The 16,813-nt window shown below is 37.2% G+C and overlaps 1 protein-coding gene across 2 annotated transcripts in view; it reads left to right on the forward strand.

The window, feature by feature from the left end:
- Drat (Death resistor Adh domain containing target) overlaps window positions 1-16,813 on the forward strand; it is a 217,307-nt gene that overhangs the window by 421 nt on the left and 200,073 nt on the right. The gene's annotated exons all lie outside the window — the stretch shown is intronic.

Here is a 16,813-nt window from a genome sequence, read left to right on the forward strand (position 1 = left end):
AATTATACTCCATCGTTAATTCTTTCCGTGGACTAAAGAATATGATGTGTTACTCTACTTGAGTGTTAATTCAAGTTTGAACAAATACTGTAAACAATTTTCCTTTTCATTTTTGACTAATTTTGTTATTCGAAGCTATAACGGATAAGTTACGATTGAGTGGGAGAAAGAGAGAGATGCATGTATGTGTGGGGTCCTTATTACAACTCAGAATAAGAAAACTTGCATGAACAAGTGGGAAGACGAATAATAAGTTACTTAGAAGCATAAAAAGGAAACTTCATATCCCTTCCCATTGTGCAGTTCTTGGACACGCAACCTTTTTCTTTCAAATCAATTCCATGTGGGTACAAAGAAAAACGAAGGACACTACATTCCACTTCTGAATCATTACAATATCTTTGTTCTAACGTATCTCTAAGATATCGCCCTGTAAACTTCCCATTACACTGTTATTAACACTATTTTTAAAAGAAAAAATGCAGTCAATTACGAGAGAAACTCGCACCTAGGTTAGATGCCTGTTTTACTTACGTAGTAGTTAATGCCTTCATTTCCATAACAATGTCAGTCTTATTCAACGAAACCAAGGGAAAAACAAAATATTAGCCTTTTAAAATACCAATAGAGGTGTCTTTATTATTACGTACGGGCAGACATGAAGTTGACCTTCCAATACGTATGTCCTCACATATATAATACACACCATTTGCACCTTGTAGCTGACACAATGGTAAAATTAATGTTATAAATAGCAAGTTTCATCCATACATTAATGTTGAAACAACAACTTTCTCTACATTATATTTTTCACAAATTGGCCAAATGAAATGCAGTTCTTTGCCCGTACTATCTCATCATGATTAAATCATTAACGCACGGTCACGTACGGCATTTATAATCTCATTGTTCATTCAATACTCAAGGTTAACGTTTCATAAACACGTTTATCTTCTCAACTGAAGAAGCACTATGCGAACAATTACAAGTTGTTTTTGTTGTTTCAGTTAAAAATAACGTTTACATGTATCCCTACTCTTCGTGATTCTCGTCACGTTCCCGACTTTAGTAAATTAGAATGTGAGGTACGTACATGAAAATTTCACCCAACCTAAAAATTGTTTTGCTATGCGACTAATTCGGACGTACCAAAGGTTGGCTCTGTAGATAGTTTTATTATTGCTCAACAGACAAACAAATATGCATTCATACAAGAACATCATCTGCGTTTTTGTTTCTCCGTTGATTCCGAACTAATGGCAATCTATTTATTTATTTATTGAGAAAATTCTAGATACAGCACAGGTGGCCATTTTACACTGAAATTGTCACACACACGTGATAAATTTGCAAAAAACTTAGTTTCGTAGGTATTTTTATTTACATCTAAATATCAGGTAACTTGTAAGTAGATCAAAAACCTCTAATAACATTCTTTGTAGATAATTTCAGCGCCGAATTGGCAATATGTCCGTTCTGGCAAACGTCAGAATGGCCGCTCCTTAAGTCGGTCTTGGGCCAAGTTGAGCCGATAAATTTATTATATGTACAGAAACACCAAACCTTGCTGTGTATTTGGCTCAAACACTGTACTTTTGAAATCATTTATGTCAACGTGGGGTCGTACAACATCGTTACACACTCAAGCACTGGCAATCAACCCAGCTGGACAGGCGGCTCAATCCGGTGAAACTTCTAAAAAGGCTGGGGGAAAGGGGAGGGGGGCAAGACCTCTTTATCTAATTCAAACGCTAACTGTGGTACATTTTTTAGTTTGTTGAGACTTTTAACGGAGGTAGAAATTCGAAAAAATTGCATTTCGCCGTTTTTGCGGATCACGTTTGTTTGTCCGAACTTGTTAAGTGTGGGGGGGAAAAGTGGCATGAAATAGATGGGACAACAACTGCCCTCCCTTCAGTGGCGGCTCGTGGCCTGGCTTTATGGGTGTGCACTTCAGTCTATCGTCCCGAAGTGTTATACCACCCCTGTGAAATACTCACGCCCGTTTGTGCGTACATAATGAAGCTTAATATATTGGCAATCCAAGTTTTGATCACCTTTCACTGAAAATGGGGCTATGACAGAGTTACACGTATTGCATGATTTTTTTAACACGGATTTTTTTTTACAAATTTCAAATATTTCGGAAATTATCCAGCCAATCACGAGAAGAGCGATGTTATTGTGCAGTACGTAATTCAGCATTCGATAACCTGACAAAATCACTCAAAACATAGAAATACCGATCTACAATATCAATACTATTGTCGATTTGCAAAATATTTCGTAAAAACTTTCTCCCCCGCTCTGCTGATATTAATGAACAAGGAGAATAACAACATTGGCGTACACCAAAGAAGCCGATCCAACTACCACATGGAGGAAATCAGTTGTAATCTATCTAGCTGTTGTTTATTTCTAATGACAGACTCATCAAACCAAGCAAATCAAGCGAAATCAAGATAATGATAAATGTTAAAGCAAATAACAGTACTCACTAAGTTCACACTGCCCTGCTTCGTAATCGTACTTCAGAATTTTCCTTCTCTTCCGTCGTATCCATATATTACTGCAGTTGCTACAGGTTTTGTAGCTAACTTCCCTCCAAAAATTCAATAACGTTAAATATTAAATCTGCTTTCGCTATGTACAGTTTCTCTATTCATCATGAAATCAAACACTTTGCACTGAAACAGGAACGACCTTTTGACAGCGATAAATAATTTTGTAACGCAGTAACAGCCACACAATGCAAAACAGCTTACTATTTGTTGTACGCTCCCTCCCCGCGGGTTGATAATTCGGCTACTGCGCCACAGAGGCCGTTTATTTTCACCAAGATGCACGAAGCAAAGGCGTGCTTAAAACACCCGTTTTGGTTTCAGTTGCCCTCCCCTCCTTTTCTTTCCCTGTTATGCTCGGGACAATATGCCATCGAAATTTCCCTTTCATAAAAAAAATCCCTCAATTTGCGATGATGTATGGGTTTCATCGACTCTTTCACACGATCTCCAATGGAATGGGTTTGCAACACTACATTTGCTCGCACACAGATCGCTTTGTTCCCGGCTTTCCTAAATGATGCAACCTCCCCTCACACGGCGCTCAAGCCAAAACATCCAATCAGCGTCCTCTACGCGACTGCTGCAACAGCGTCATAGGGAGCGAAACTACCATTGTGTTCCAGCCCCGATCGCGGCCTGGTCTACGCGGGTTGATACCACTGATCGCAGGCTTCTCCACCATCTCTCTTGGTGGAGTGGTGTGGGAACACTTGATGTTTCGAAGGAGATAGAGTTCAATAAATAAGTATAATAATAATGATTTGCATTACAGATTTATTTGGGTGTGCACGTGCGAATGTGCGGAAAGGCATAAGCCGCTACTGCCTCCCTTGCCCTCCTAATCGCCGCCTCCGTGTGTGTGTGTGTAACGCGCGTGCACAGTCACACACACACACACACACACACACACACACACACACAAAGGTGCCCCTCAGAGGGGGGCAAGGGTTCCCTTGCCCTTTCTGAGATATCATAAAAGACTTTATATAATTCAAATTTTGAAATTGTATCGTGAAAAAGTGGACGAGAGGTGCCCGTGAAAGACAGCAGATTATTAAGTGCATGTGCAAATTATCCTAGCGCTGGGGATGTTTCATGAGAATTTTCTGAACCGGGGGAAAGCATCACTCTGCGTTTTCTTTATTTTGATCACTGCTGACCCCTACCCCTTGATAAACAATCCTGTTGGCTTCCTTGACTTAAAGGTTACATACAATACACCACATGTTTTTTCTGTGTAAGTCACCTCCTTTCAGAGTGGGGCTCGCCCGGTAGTAGACTGTCAGCATCTGAAAATACAGTTGTGTTTCGCACGCATCACATTATAATTTTTTTGTTGAGACTGTAGGGGCCAGCAAGGGAACCTCAAACTAGGCTTCACTCAAAGTGCAAGTTTCCTGGAGGAAAAATAAATTTACCACATTTCGTTATTTAATCCATAGCCTAAGATTTCAGTTAAGAATAATATTGTGCTTTTACATTGCCCACATTTTAGATTAATAGCGTAAGCGTACGCCGGTGTTGGCTACCTGACTTTTCACAAGCACTTTATCCTGAGGAACCACAATAAACATACCAGAATCATTCTGATTGCAAATTGCTGTAGTTTAAACTTTTGACAGTATCTTGGCAAGTTCCAGTGTTTGGAAGTAACTAGTTACTAGTAATAGACAGTCTTTTTTCTCATGATACATGGGCAATTCCATGAAAAAGTTAACCTGATAGGCAAAATACAAAAGAATGTGTACGGGTAAGAAAAATGCACAAATGGAAGCTCAGATACCCATATTTCATGATATCAGCAATATACAGTCTGTTGTCAGTATTTCTGGCAGTAGCAACATTGCAAAACAATATGGCTTCCAGTGCCCTATGCCTACACACAGTGAACTGATTTTTTCACAGCCAAATCGTAGTGTATATGTGTAAATTCATTAGCACAAAGGGATTGATATTGAAAATATAGATATGGAAGAAGGAATTACTAGTAGAAAAACAGGAGAACATCAGCTATAGAAGCAAATATAGTCCTGCAAAGTACGTAGTACCTGTAGGCTGATTCCGTCACAAAATTTTGCAAATTTGGCAACAGTGAAACTGTACTAACGTGCAGAACAATAGTATTGTGTATTTAAAGCTAAGTTTTCATGACAAACAAAGCTACAAATGAGCAACAGGAACTTCTCATTCTTCATTTTGCTATAATGGCGTCACGGAATCGTATGTACGTCACGGACACTTCTGAGTTGTAACGACCCTATTAAAGAAGTACTGAAGCAAGCCATCCATGTCTGACCACCAAGCGCCTTGTGACTAGACAACCCAAACAACATTGTAATTCTGCGGCTTGTATACCAGTCACGGGTATACATTTCTGTAAATTGAGCAGTGATGCCAAAGAGAAATACAAGATGAAGATTGTCGGAAGTAATGTCTCGTGTTCTCGACATGGAATAATACTCGGTCCAAGTTACGTTCCTTTATTTAATGTTGTTTGGTAACGAACCTGACGGACTGGGTTTATATTTTCACTCCTTGCATTACAGTAAGCCCTATATTTTACAATTATATTAATTCTTTGAACGAAAATAATACTTAGAACAGCATCCAACACACGTTCACACCACTCTTGTCACACACATGCACGTGAAAACACACACACACAAAGCTAAGTTTTAACTTCCAAGTGAATGTCCAAATAACAGTAAACGGAGAAGCATGATGTGTGGAACATGGGATATTTCACAGAAAGAATGCGTCTATTTTTGACACACGTGGTTCCTATTAATAGACAATGAGACAATTATCAGAAATTAAGATGCATTTGCTTTTCCATGTGGTGAGGAAGGAAACAGACTGACTGGAAAAAAGAAAATGTAGTGCTATTGATAGTGTGTTGGTTAGCGTGCAGAGCTTTCATCAGCGAGGCCTGAATTCGATCCCCGCCATGGGATAACTTTTTTATTATTTTCTTGCAGTGAACAAGTTTATTATATTGTTTTCTAGGCATTTTAACGAAAGGATACACATCAAATTTAATATTTTAATCTGTCTTTTCATTCTTCTAATAGGTTCTCTATCACAAGGCATTTAGAGATTCTCTATCTTGGCGAAGGATATTTTCTCCATAGTTCCGTAGCTACGATTCTCCAGTCCCTTCCACCCACTTGTCTTATTTATTTACTTTCTTCATCTCTACTCACGAAATACCATGAATCTACGAAAACACACAGATATAGTTAGAACAAGAAACACACCTCGCATCGAAGGTTCCAGGCTCGGGTTTTGGATTTTTTTGCGAGGGTGTCTATTTATCATCTTCGTTTAAAAAAACATTCCTCACTATTCCCGTGATTAACCTAGGGAGAGATCAAAGCTACTCAAATAACAAAAGTACAGAAAACGCAAGACACACCTGGCTACGCATGTCATACCTTGGGAACTAGCAATCTGAAAATAAACTTTCGTTTTGGTGGACTACTTGCAAAATCGTTTCGTTTTGTCTTGTTTGGAGTGTTGGTTAGCGTGTGCGGGCAACCTGAGTTCGAGCCCAGCGGAAGCTAACCTTTTTTTGTCTAATTTCATCCAACCTTATTTATAAAACTCAGGTTTCTTCAAAACCTTTTGAATTGCATGCCACTTCGTATGTTGGCAATCTGAAAGCAGCAAAGATGAAAATTTCTTATTCCGAAGCGACGATGTATGTGTGTATAGGTTGAAAAAACACACTTATTTATTAGCGAAAAAAAATGCACCCACGTGATCATTGAGAACGCTTCCTAGTTGTCAGTGCTAATATGGCAGTAGCTACATTCTGTCAACACACCAACTTTAACGTTCCCCGTAAAATGATTACTATTCCACGTTTCAAAATCGTGAGTGCTGTCTAAAGTAAATACTTTGATACTTGCGTTTGCATGTTCGAATCCAAAGTAATACGTTTTTCTTTCCCAGCAAATGACATTGAAACAATTAATAACCGTGTTTGCAATGTGATATTGATATTATATATTGAAAGATTAAAAATGGAGAATTGCTCTTAAACCAACTTATAAATACCACTGATGTGAGGCGTAAGATGCACGATCAGAAAGCCTGAATTTTGCATTGAAAACTGCAGAGAACCATGACTGACTTATGAACAGCGAAAAGTTTTTCTGTGCTTCAATGGGCTTTTAGATATTACTATAAATAAAGAAGGGAGAAGAACACAGGTTGGTTTGATGAACTAATTTGTAAACTAAAAGTTTTAATTAAAGAAACAAAACACGTTCACGATTTAATATGGCATTCAATTTCACGCACATAAATTCCACCAACTGAAAGACTATTTTCAAAATTAATAATATTTGGATAACCGACAAATCCAAACTTGACGTTGAGCCCGTAAAGTACTTGATAATTACAGAAATATACGTAATTTTACTTGAGCATGCCTTTAATTTTGTCTTGATTGTGGAAACAATGTGTTGCAACGAGCAGTAGTATGTTTTAGAGAGTGTTTATAATCTCTTTGTGTACTGCATGAGAATACTGAAGTCATTCTTAGTTTCCTAATCAAATAAAAAATATTTATTGTAATCTTTAAAAAGGAAAGCCTTTGTTTCTTTGCAGCTGTTAATGATAGAAATTCAATTGCAAACAAGTTACCAAATTAACAAATATTTATCTTACATATTTGTGCTATGTGTTTGTATGCTTTATACAGGGTGAGGAAGGAAGCAGATATAATAGGTAGAAAATTACTCTTCTTGGGTAGCCTGTCCTGCTTTTTTCAGAAAACCTGATCAGTATACTGAATCAAGCCATCACATGAGATACGACTTCAATAATAAGATCCGTTTCTATGGCCAAATAACTTGAAAAAAGGTAATAAAATTGTCAGTGTGAGGAAACTGAGAAAAAATTGCCTCCCATATTACATTATACTCTGTATGCCTAGTGTGGTTTGCCTGTCCCTAAAGAATAAGCTGAAGACAAACCTCTGTCGATTGTAACGCGTGTAAAGTCTGTTCCAGCTTCCAAATCACATGAAATACCTTCGCTCGCTTCAGTGTGCTGCACAAGGTCATGTTCAACAGATAAGCAGATACCATGTGCCTCCGCGGCCAACCGACAGCACCCCAGAGAACCTTCTGTAACTTTGCGAGGTTCCTTCGCATCCCTGATAAAGAGCATGCATGTAGTCCTGGCACACTTTGCATAACTGGGTAACTAGCAGCGAGTTTGGACTCTGGATATTTTTTGAACTCGGAGAAAAGTAATGATGTGCAGAAAAAAACATTTTTTCTGTATGTTTCGATTGTGTGCTCAAATGTTGCAGTAAACATATCTCCGTGACACACAACAACAATTACATTAGTCATTCACTCCCGAGAAAAAAGCGCTTCAATGTTTAGAAACTTAGCAAGCGTTACTCACGAGACGAATATGTTGTCCGTCTGTCAGAAGGCCCGGTGCTGTGGTGGTAGTGTGTTAGTTTGTCACGTAGAAGGTACTTGGTTCGATTCCAATTTTTTCTTAACTCAAGCAACTAATTATTTCATTTTATTTATTGCACACATTCTTATTTTATTTGCTGTGCGAATTGTTGAATTTCGAATTGAATTTTGTTTTCCAAACTTTTACGATAATTACTTGAGAATACAATAATATTTATTCCTGGTTCATTTTCTCGAAAGAAATGTATACTTTTCACCAGGTATAACATTTTTTGAATAAAACACGTGGACAATTTAATATGTAAATGTTTGTAAAATAATGAGAAAAGTGGAAAACTATCTTAAACAATTATTTTCATAAATAAAATTGAAAGCGGTAAAATAGAGATTTCCACCCAAAAATAAAGTAAAAATATATTTCACCTTTATTTCAATAAATTATTAAATAAAATGCAAACATTTGTTGCTCGAGTTATTAAAATAAAATTGGGCAGTAGAACGGGAATCGAACCCAAAACCTTCTGGACGTGATACTTATTCGCTACTATGGGTCTACCTGACTACTTTAAAGTCATACAATAGCTTCTCCTCATCAAGGCACTTGGAGAGCATCGAAACCTTCAAGCGTCCTAGAATTTTTTCTTCTTTTAAGTCCACTTTATGCACAGTAAGACAGCTTATACCGGACTGGACCTACAGTTTAAAGTGGGATCCCAACCACTCCCGTCTAAACCGGGTATCAATTTTTTTCTTGGAAATTGCTGGCTAACGTGCGATATTATCAATACTCGTTTCGGGCATGGATGTTTATGTTTGTCCCAATGAGAATAAAGAGAACATAGAGAAAATTGACATGTATGAAAACTGAGAAAAATGTGAAAAACTTGGGATACTGACAAGTAGGTGTATTCCTTTAATTCAATAATAAAAAAAACCTGCAAGGTACCATACCACTATAGAAAGTCCCGTCCCAAACCGTAGCCTCTCCTTCTTAGATGAAATCAACAGATATTCGCAGTGTGTGACTTGTGTGCTTTTTCCTGAGAAACTTAGATATTTTATTTTAGTTTACAATTTTAGTTCATCATTAGTTCTTCTCTCTTATTTATTTATATTAATAACTAAATTCCTATTATAGTACGAAAATACATTTCACTGTTCATAAGTCATCCATTGTAAACTGTTAAAAAATAATGCATTGTTCTCTGCAGTTTTGTGCAGTAAGTGCAGTTTATGTAATTACATTAAACGTAACAGATCAACTACAGATCAAATTTTTCACATCAGATAGACATTTAAGAAAAAGGGGAAATATAATCAAAATGTCCATCAGCTATTCATTGATTTAAAAAAAGCATATGATTCGGTCAAAAGAGATAAATTATATAATATATTAGTCGAGTTTGGAATACCTAAGAAGGTTGTTAATATGATAAACGTATGCACCATGCAAAGTTAAGCTTGGTTGCCTACGTTGCCTAGCATACGACGCACCGACTCGGTTCCCCTCGAAAGACCAAGACCGGGCGTCGCTGCCTACCAATTATCTTTCTGTTACAATATATGCCACGACTATGCTCAGTACCTGCGGGACATGAGAGTCCGCATCTCAAGGTTCGGGTAAGGGTCTGCTTTTGAATAATAATAATAAAAATAATAATAATTTATGCTTACTTATCTAAGACTCCAAAATAAGGTAACCATTCTCCTGCTTAAACTTCCCTCGTGATCGCACCCGCATCCCACTGACCAGTGAGGATACGCATGCGAGTCGCGAGCGAAATCAGCATAATCGAATCTGACGTCCTTTGGATTGATAAAGCCTCCGCCTCACTGACCAGTGATGGCGGGACACCTCACCAAACCCAAAGGATGCCAGTTAATTTATACTTATGAGACAAATTTACTATAAGGAAATACCTATTAACGATTACAAATTTATTTACAAAGCTAAACATAGTGAAATTGAAAGAAAAATATACAAACTTCTGATCAAAGAAAACTATAATGCCAAAATAAAATTTAGATCAATAAGACTTCCGTATAACATAGTCAAAACTATCTATTGAGTAAACATAAAACCCAGAGAACTCTCTCTTATATAACATGTCCATATCCCATCATAGAACTAACACAGCGTTAACTTGGTTTCAATAAACAGGTGACAAATTATTCAGTAATGATCGACAAAATTTCTAGGAAAACAAAACAAAAGAAAAATTTTCATAACATCTTTCCGTAAATATCTATTCGTGCTTCTGTCATATTTTCACATCTGCATTATGTTCTCTAGAACTCATGAGGTATACTACCCTCTTCAGGGCCAACCTCCAATAACATTCATAACAAAATATAAGGGGAGCCTTTCTCTACACAATATCAAAGCCATATCTCGGCCACAAATTACAAATGTCCACGTGGAATTCCTTAACATAACAGGGGACACTGTCTACCCTTTTTGGCTACTCACATTGCAAAAGCAAAACAATAGACTTTTACATTAAATGAATTTCTATAAAAAAATATACTCGACCGGTCACCTATTATAACTGTTTCAAAATTATATCTAATATAAAACCTAAATAAGAGAAACCAATAAACGTTCCGGATACTCAGACTTTAAAAACGGACATGAAAATATATAAGCTATGAGATTTAAAAGGCACCCTCTGACCAGAGGTATGCTCTCGGATTTAAATATCAAAGAAACAAATTTATTTAAATGAACCTCCTGACCAGGAGAATTCAGAATGATTTAAGAATAAAAATTAACTAGACGAGAAGGATGTATATCTTGAATTTATATCGGAGTCACACTGACCAGTGCCAACTTCGATAGAATTTATGAATCAAAATTTTAAATTATTAAGATTAAATATGTATGAATAAAATTATTTATATGCTCGCTAAATCCCCTTCAAGGATCATGCTGACCAGCACAAATCCTGAAAGGTGGCTTACGGAGAACCTCGGACATTGTGGAAGGGAGAGCTGACCAGCCACTCCCCACACAACGCCCGTATTCTCCCAGCCCTGGACCTCGACAAGCGATTTAATCACCTAACGATTCCGGAATCTACTGCTATACTCCTTATTTTGCCAGCGAAACGGCTTGTATTTATACTTGCGAGATTGCGCAATTCTATTCCCCAACAAAAGATTTGGACAAACTGAAAAGTTATTTTTAGCATTCAACAATTACCCCTTCCAAAAAGGCATATCGAAAAACACAATACAAGCTAAACTTATTTACAAACCCGAGCAGCGCCGAACGAAAAAGAACCCATTGTTGTTAAGAAAGAAAAATAATGCTGCTTCAACTTGCTTCGCGTTCTCTTTCGCTTGGCAGAAACTGCGTTACAATTTTTAACAAAGATAAAATGTACATTCAAAAGATTAAAACTCCAAAAGAATTTATACGAGGGCTATCGAAAAGTAATTTAAATAATAAAGAAATTTACCAAAATTTGTCAATCGTTACAACCAGTGAAACAGAAAGTAAAATTCGTGTGGGTTTTAATGTGTCTGACAAATTTACAATTCATGATGGATTAAAACAAGGAGATGCATTATCTCCATTGCTCTTTAATTTTGCCTTAGAATATGCTGTTGGGAAGGTAAAAGAAACTAACGAAGGACTAAAATTAAATTGTGTGACTCAGTTGTTAGCATATGCAGATGATGTAGAATTATTAGGGGATGATATAAATACAATTAAGAATAATGCTAAAATATTTTTCAAAACTGCTAAAGAGATAAGTTTGGAAGTTAACCAAGAGAAAACTAAATATATGTTTACAGGCCGAGACCAAGTGTTAGGTAATAATCAAAATCTAATTATTGATAACAACTCGTTTGAACCAGTTTCAAAATTCAAATACTTAGGAGTAATATTAACAAATGAAAATTATATAAGAGAGGAAATAAAAAGTAGGCTTAATTCAGGAAATGCATGTTACTTTTCTCTTCATAAACTTTTGTCTTCTCGTTTAATATCTAAGAAACTAAAAGTTAAAATATACAAAACAGTAATTTTGCCTGTACTATTATATGGGTGTGAAACTGGTCCCTTACATTGAAAGACGAACATACATTGAGAGTATTTGAAAATAAGATCCTTAGGAAAATATTTGGACCTAAAAGGGATGAGGAGACAGGTGAGTGTAGAAGGTTACATAATTTGTATTCATGTCCAGGTATTATTAGAATAATTACAATAAATCAAGAAGACTTAGGTGGGCAGGTCATGTGGCACGAATGGGAGAGGAAAGAGTAGTTTACAGGATTCTTGTTGGGAAACCTGATGGTAAGAGACCTGTAGGAAGGCCAAGACGAAGATGGAGGGACAACGTTGAGTTGGACCTAAATGAAATCCGTAGGGATGGAAAAGAGTATATAGATCTTGCTCAGGATAGGGACAGATGGAAGGCCTGTGTTGCTGCAGCCATGAACCTTCGGGTTTAAGAAGGTTAGAGAGTTAGTTAGTTCTCTGCAGTTTTGAATGCAACATACATGCTTTCTGATCGTGCATCTTACATCAGGATATGATCATTTATAAGTTGGTTTAAGCGAAATTCTCCATTTTTAGTCTTTCAATATATGATATCAATATCACATTGCAAAAACCGTTATTAATGGTTTCATTGTCATTTTCTGGGAATAAAAAAAAATCGTATTACATTTCATCTTTGCTACTTTCAGATTGCCAACATACGAAGTGGCATGTAATTCAAAAGGTTTTGAAGAAACCTGAGTTTTATAAATAAGGTTGGATGAAATTAGACAAAAAAAGGTTAGCTTCCGCTGGGCTCGAACTCAGGTTGCCCGCACACGCTAACCAACACTCCAAACGAGACAAAACGAAACGATTTTGCAAGTAGTCCACCAAAACGAAAGTTTATTTTCAGATTGCTAGTTCCCAAGGTATGACATGCGTAGCCAGGTGTGTCTTGCGTTTTCTGTACTTTTGTTATATGAGTAGCTTTGATCTCTCCCTAGGTTAATCACGGGAACAGTGAGGAATGTTTTTTAAACGAAGATGATAAATAGACACCCTCGCAAAAAAATCCAAAACCCGAGCCTGGAACCTTCGATGCGAGGTGTGTTTCTTGTTCTAACTATATCTGTGTGTTTTCGTAGATTCATGGTATTTCGTGAGTAGAGATGAAGAAAGTAAATAAATAAGACAAGTGGGTGGAAGGGACTGGAGAATCGTAGCTACGGAACTATGGAGAAAATATCCTTCGCCAAGATAGAGAATCTCTAAATGCCTTGTGATAGAGAACCTATTAGAAGAATGAAAAGACAGATTAAAATATTAAATTTGATGTGTATCCTTTCGTTAAAATGCCTAGAAAACAATATAATAAACTTGTTCACTGCAAGAAAATAATAAAAAAGTTATCCCATGGCGGGGATCGAATTCAGGCCTCGCTGATGAAAGCTCTGCACGCTAACCAACACACTATCAATAGCACTACATTTTCTTTTTTCCAGTCAGTCTGTTTCCTTCCTCAGCACATGAAAAAGCAAATGCATCTTAATTTCTGATAATTGTCTCATTGTCTATTAATAGAAACCACGTGTGTCAAAAATAGACGCATTCTTTCTGTGAAATATCCCATGTTCCACACATCATGCTTCTCCGTTTACTGTTATTTGGACATTCACTTGGAAGTTAAAACTTAGCTTTGTGTGTGTGTTTTCACGTGCATGTGTGTGACAAGAGTGGTGTGAACGTGTGTTGGATGCTGTTCTAAGTATTATTTTCGTTCAAAGAATTAATATAATTGTAAAATATAGGGCTTACTGTAATGCAAGGAGTGAAAATATAAACCCAGTCCGTCAGGTTCGTTACCAAACAACATTAAATAAAGGAACGTAACTTGGACCGAGTATTATTCCATGTCGAGAACACGAGACATTACTTCCGACAATCTTCATCTCGTATTTCTCTTTGGCATCACTGCTCAATTTACAGAAATGTATACCCGTGACTGGTATACAAACCGCAGAATTACAATGTTGTTTGGGTTGTCTAGTCACAAGGCGCTTGGTGGTCAGACATGGATGGCTTGCTTCAGTGCTTCTTCAATAGGGTCGTTACAACCCAGAAGTGTCCGTGACTGTACGATGTCACAAAATTACGTAAGATGGTGTAGGATGTGGTAACGATGACTACCTACTCCTGAGAAAGATAATATTTTATTTTGTAATTTTGTATCATATGATTGACACGTTGGTGCGTAATGAACCACAGATAGTGGCGTGCTCAAGGAGTGGTTGGAGGGAGTCACAGCCCCCTTTGGCTCAGTATTCCTAGAGAAGAACGTCAAATGATTCCAGACATTGCTTACCATGGGAAAACTGTATTGTACGTTGTACGTACCATCATAGCCTTTTTATTATGAGAGAAAGTGTGGGTGAAACAGGAGACTGTTTCTAGGTGTCTTGATGTGCTGGACAGTCAACTCTCTCAATTTATAAAGCACACATTCATCAAAAGAAAACAAAGTACAGAATTTCAAACAGCAAATGAAAGCTATGATGATATATTTTGCAGATATACTGCAAAGAAAAAATCCATAATTAGCCAAGGAGAGATACAATCTGTTGACTATGATGCTATTTCTGTGCATCAATATCGTGAAGACAGGAATGCAAGCATTTGTGTTAGATACCTATCAGATGTTGACATTCAACAAACACAGCATGACCTTGATGCCGATGGGGTAATCTAAAGTCAGTTAATATTCCTGGCACAAGGAGCACACATTCTATTCTTGTAGGTACATAATTATTCCACTATCTTGCTGAAGGAATATCGTGATGCTGCAACATGTAAAACTTTTCAATATGGGATACACCAAAATCTGCATCACAAAGACAACAATGAAAAAGTATTTTTCTTCCTGGATCCATAAGATAGTTATTGGGTTGATGCAGATGACATGGGCTTTCTTTCCTAGCAGCCAGAGATGCAAGTGACTGGATATGTTCATTGTTTTCATCAGTTGTATTCCGTGACAGTAGATAATATTAATAGTTGCTTGCTTGATTGATTGTGTTTATATTTCTTCGCCTTTCTGCCTCTTTTGGCTAATCGCGAGGATATGATAAGTGATGGTATGATGAAATTTATGAAGGGATACACAGAAAACACCAATGACCAGGCCGGGATTCGAACCTGGGACACTACCTTCATGGCACACTGTGCTAATCACTCCACCACAGAGGTCGACTGTATATAAGGATAGCATTGGTAATCATGCATGTAAGATGATGACATATATGTATCACTCATTTTTTATTTGAGTTATATTTAATATCAAACACTTTACGTGTTTTGTATGTGTATTAGTAATATTGGACAAATTCTGATTCCGTGACATGATATCAATCAAGATATTATTTTAGAACTCTATATGTCTGAAGTTAAAATATCTTGTATTTCTTGCATTGTGTTCCTTGCATCATGTACTTTTTTATGAATAATAGATATTTGTTTCTTCTTTGTGCATCTCACAGATATATGTTACTGTTACTACATGCCACTATACTTACAATGGTTGACCCGAAGATGATTCCGTGACATTTTCATTACTAATGTTTCAGTTTATTGTCTACTGCCTTGCACTTCAACATGCCATGACTGTACACCACAATATGCATGACCTGTTTCTTATACTTTTACATACTTAGAAATTATCAATCATTAGGTAGTAACATCATGGCCGTAGGCAGGAAAAATTTTCGGGTGGGGGGGGGGTTCACTCATAATTGTTCCCATGGGCGTCGCATGAAATTTGAATAATGGAATTAATAACAATAATAATTGTTAATATAATAATAACAATAATTTTTAAATTTCATAAACTAATTAATTCCAAACGTTTTATTGTTATTGTTATTATTATTATGATTATTATTGCTGTCCTTATATCCTTGAGGAGACTTTTCTACTCTATCCATCAGAAGTGTGAATATACAGCACAACTGTTTCTATTTATTTATTTTACGCTTCTGTATCGGCGTAAGCAGAGGTACGGCCAACTGTGGGATCCTCAAGGAATTGGGCTTGAACAGGGACACGGCACAAGCACGGATGAGGGTTTTCAAATATTGGATGCGATTATCATTAGAGGGCAGGGGCGATTCCTCCATGTAGGAAGTGAGGAACTTTCCCCCATTCTCTTACTCTTAAGTGAGGAACTTCCTACAGTTCATTTGTACTTATTTCGAGTTCTCTACTTTTTAGGAGTTTAATGCGTGTTATAAAATTGTGAGCGCAAGGTACGTACAATTGACTAGATTAGCTACTGTCAAGAGTTGAGTGCTTTCGCACGCACCAGCAGCAGGCGAAAGACGATGGCCACAGGCTTTCTGCCGCTCGCTGAGGATTGAGGAACCACGGCGGTCATCCTACAGACAGATGGGTGAGGGGTGGAAGGGGCAGTGAAGGGAGGGGCAGTGAAGGGAGGGGCGTCGAGGATGTGATGATCGGCGAGGACTGAGGAACCAGCAAGTTGTTCCTCAATCAGCGTTGTCAATCCCAGCAAAATGGTACTAAACCAAGCACAGTGCAAACGCCAGTCCCTGGGAGAAGAAAAATCGAATTCAATGGAATATGTTTTCAGGAAATAGAAATAATATTATGTCCAAATCTTATTTCTAATTCACCAGCGGACATGTTTCAAACAAAAGGGAGTATGCCGATCCAGTGGCAAGCTATTTTACAATCATGCCACAATCCATCTTCTATATTTTCTTCATCCAGCCCGATTTAGTTCGTCAGGAGATTTTGTGGTA

Source organism: Lepisma saccharinum, chromosome 2, assembly GCF_977018435.1.
Source record: "Lepisma saccharinum chromosome 2, izLepSacc3.1, whole genome shotgun sequence".
In the NCBI taxonomy this organism is placed as follows: Eukaryota; Metazoa; Arthropoda; class Insecta; order Zygentoma; family Lepismatidae; genus Lepisma; species Lepisma saccharinum.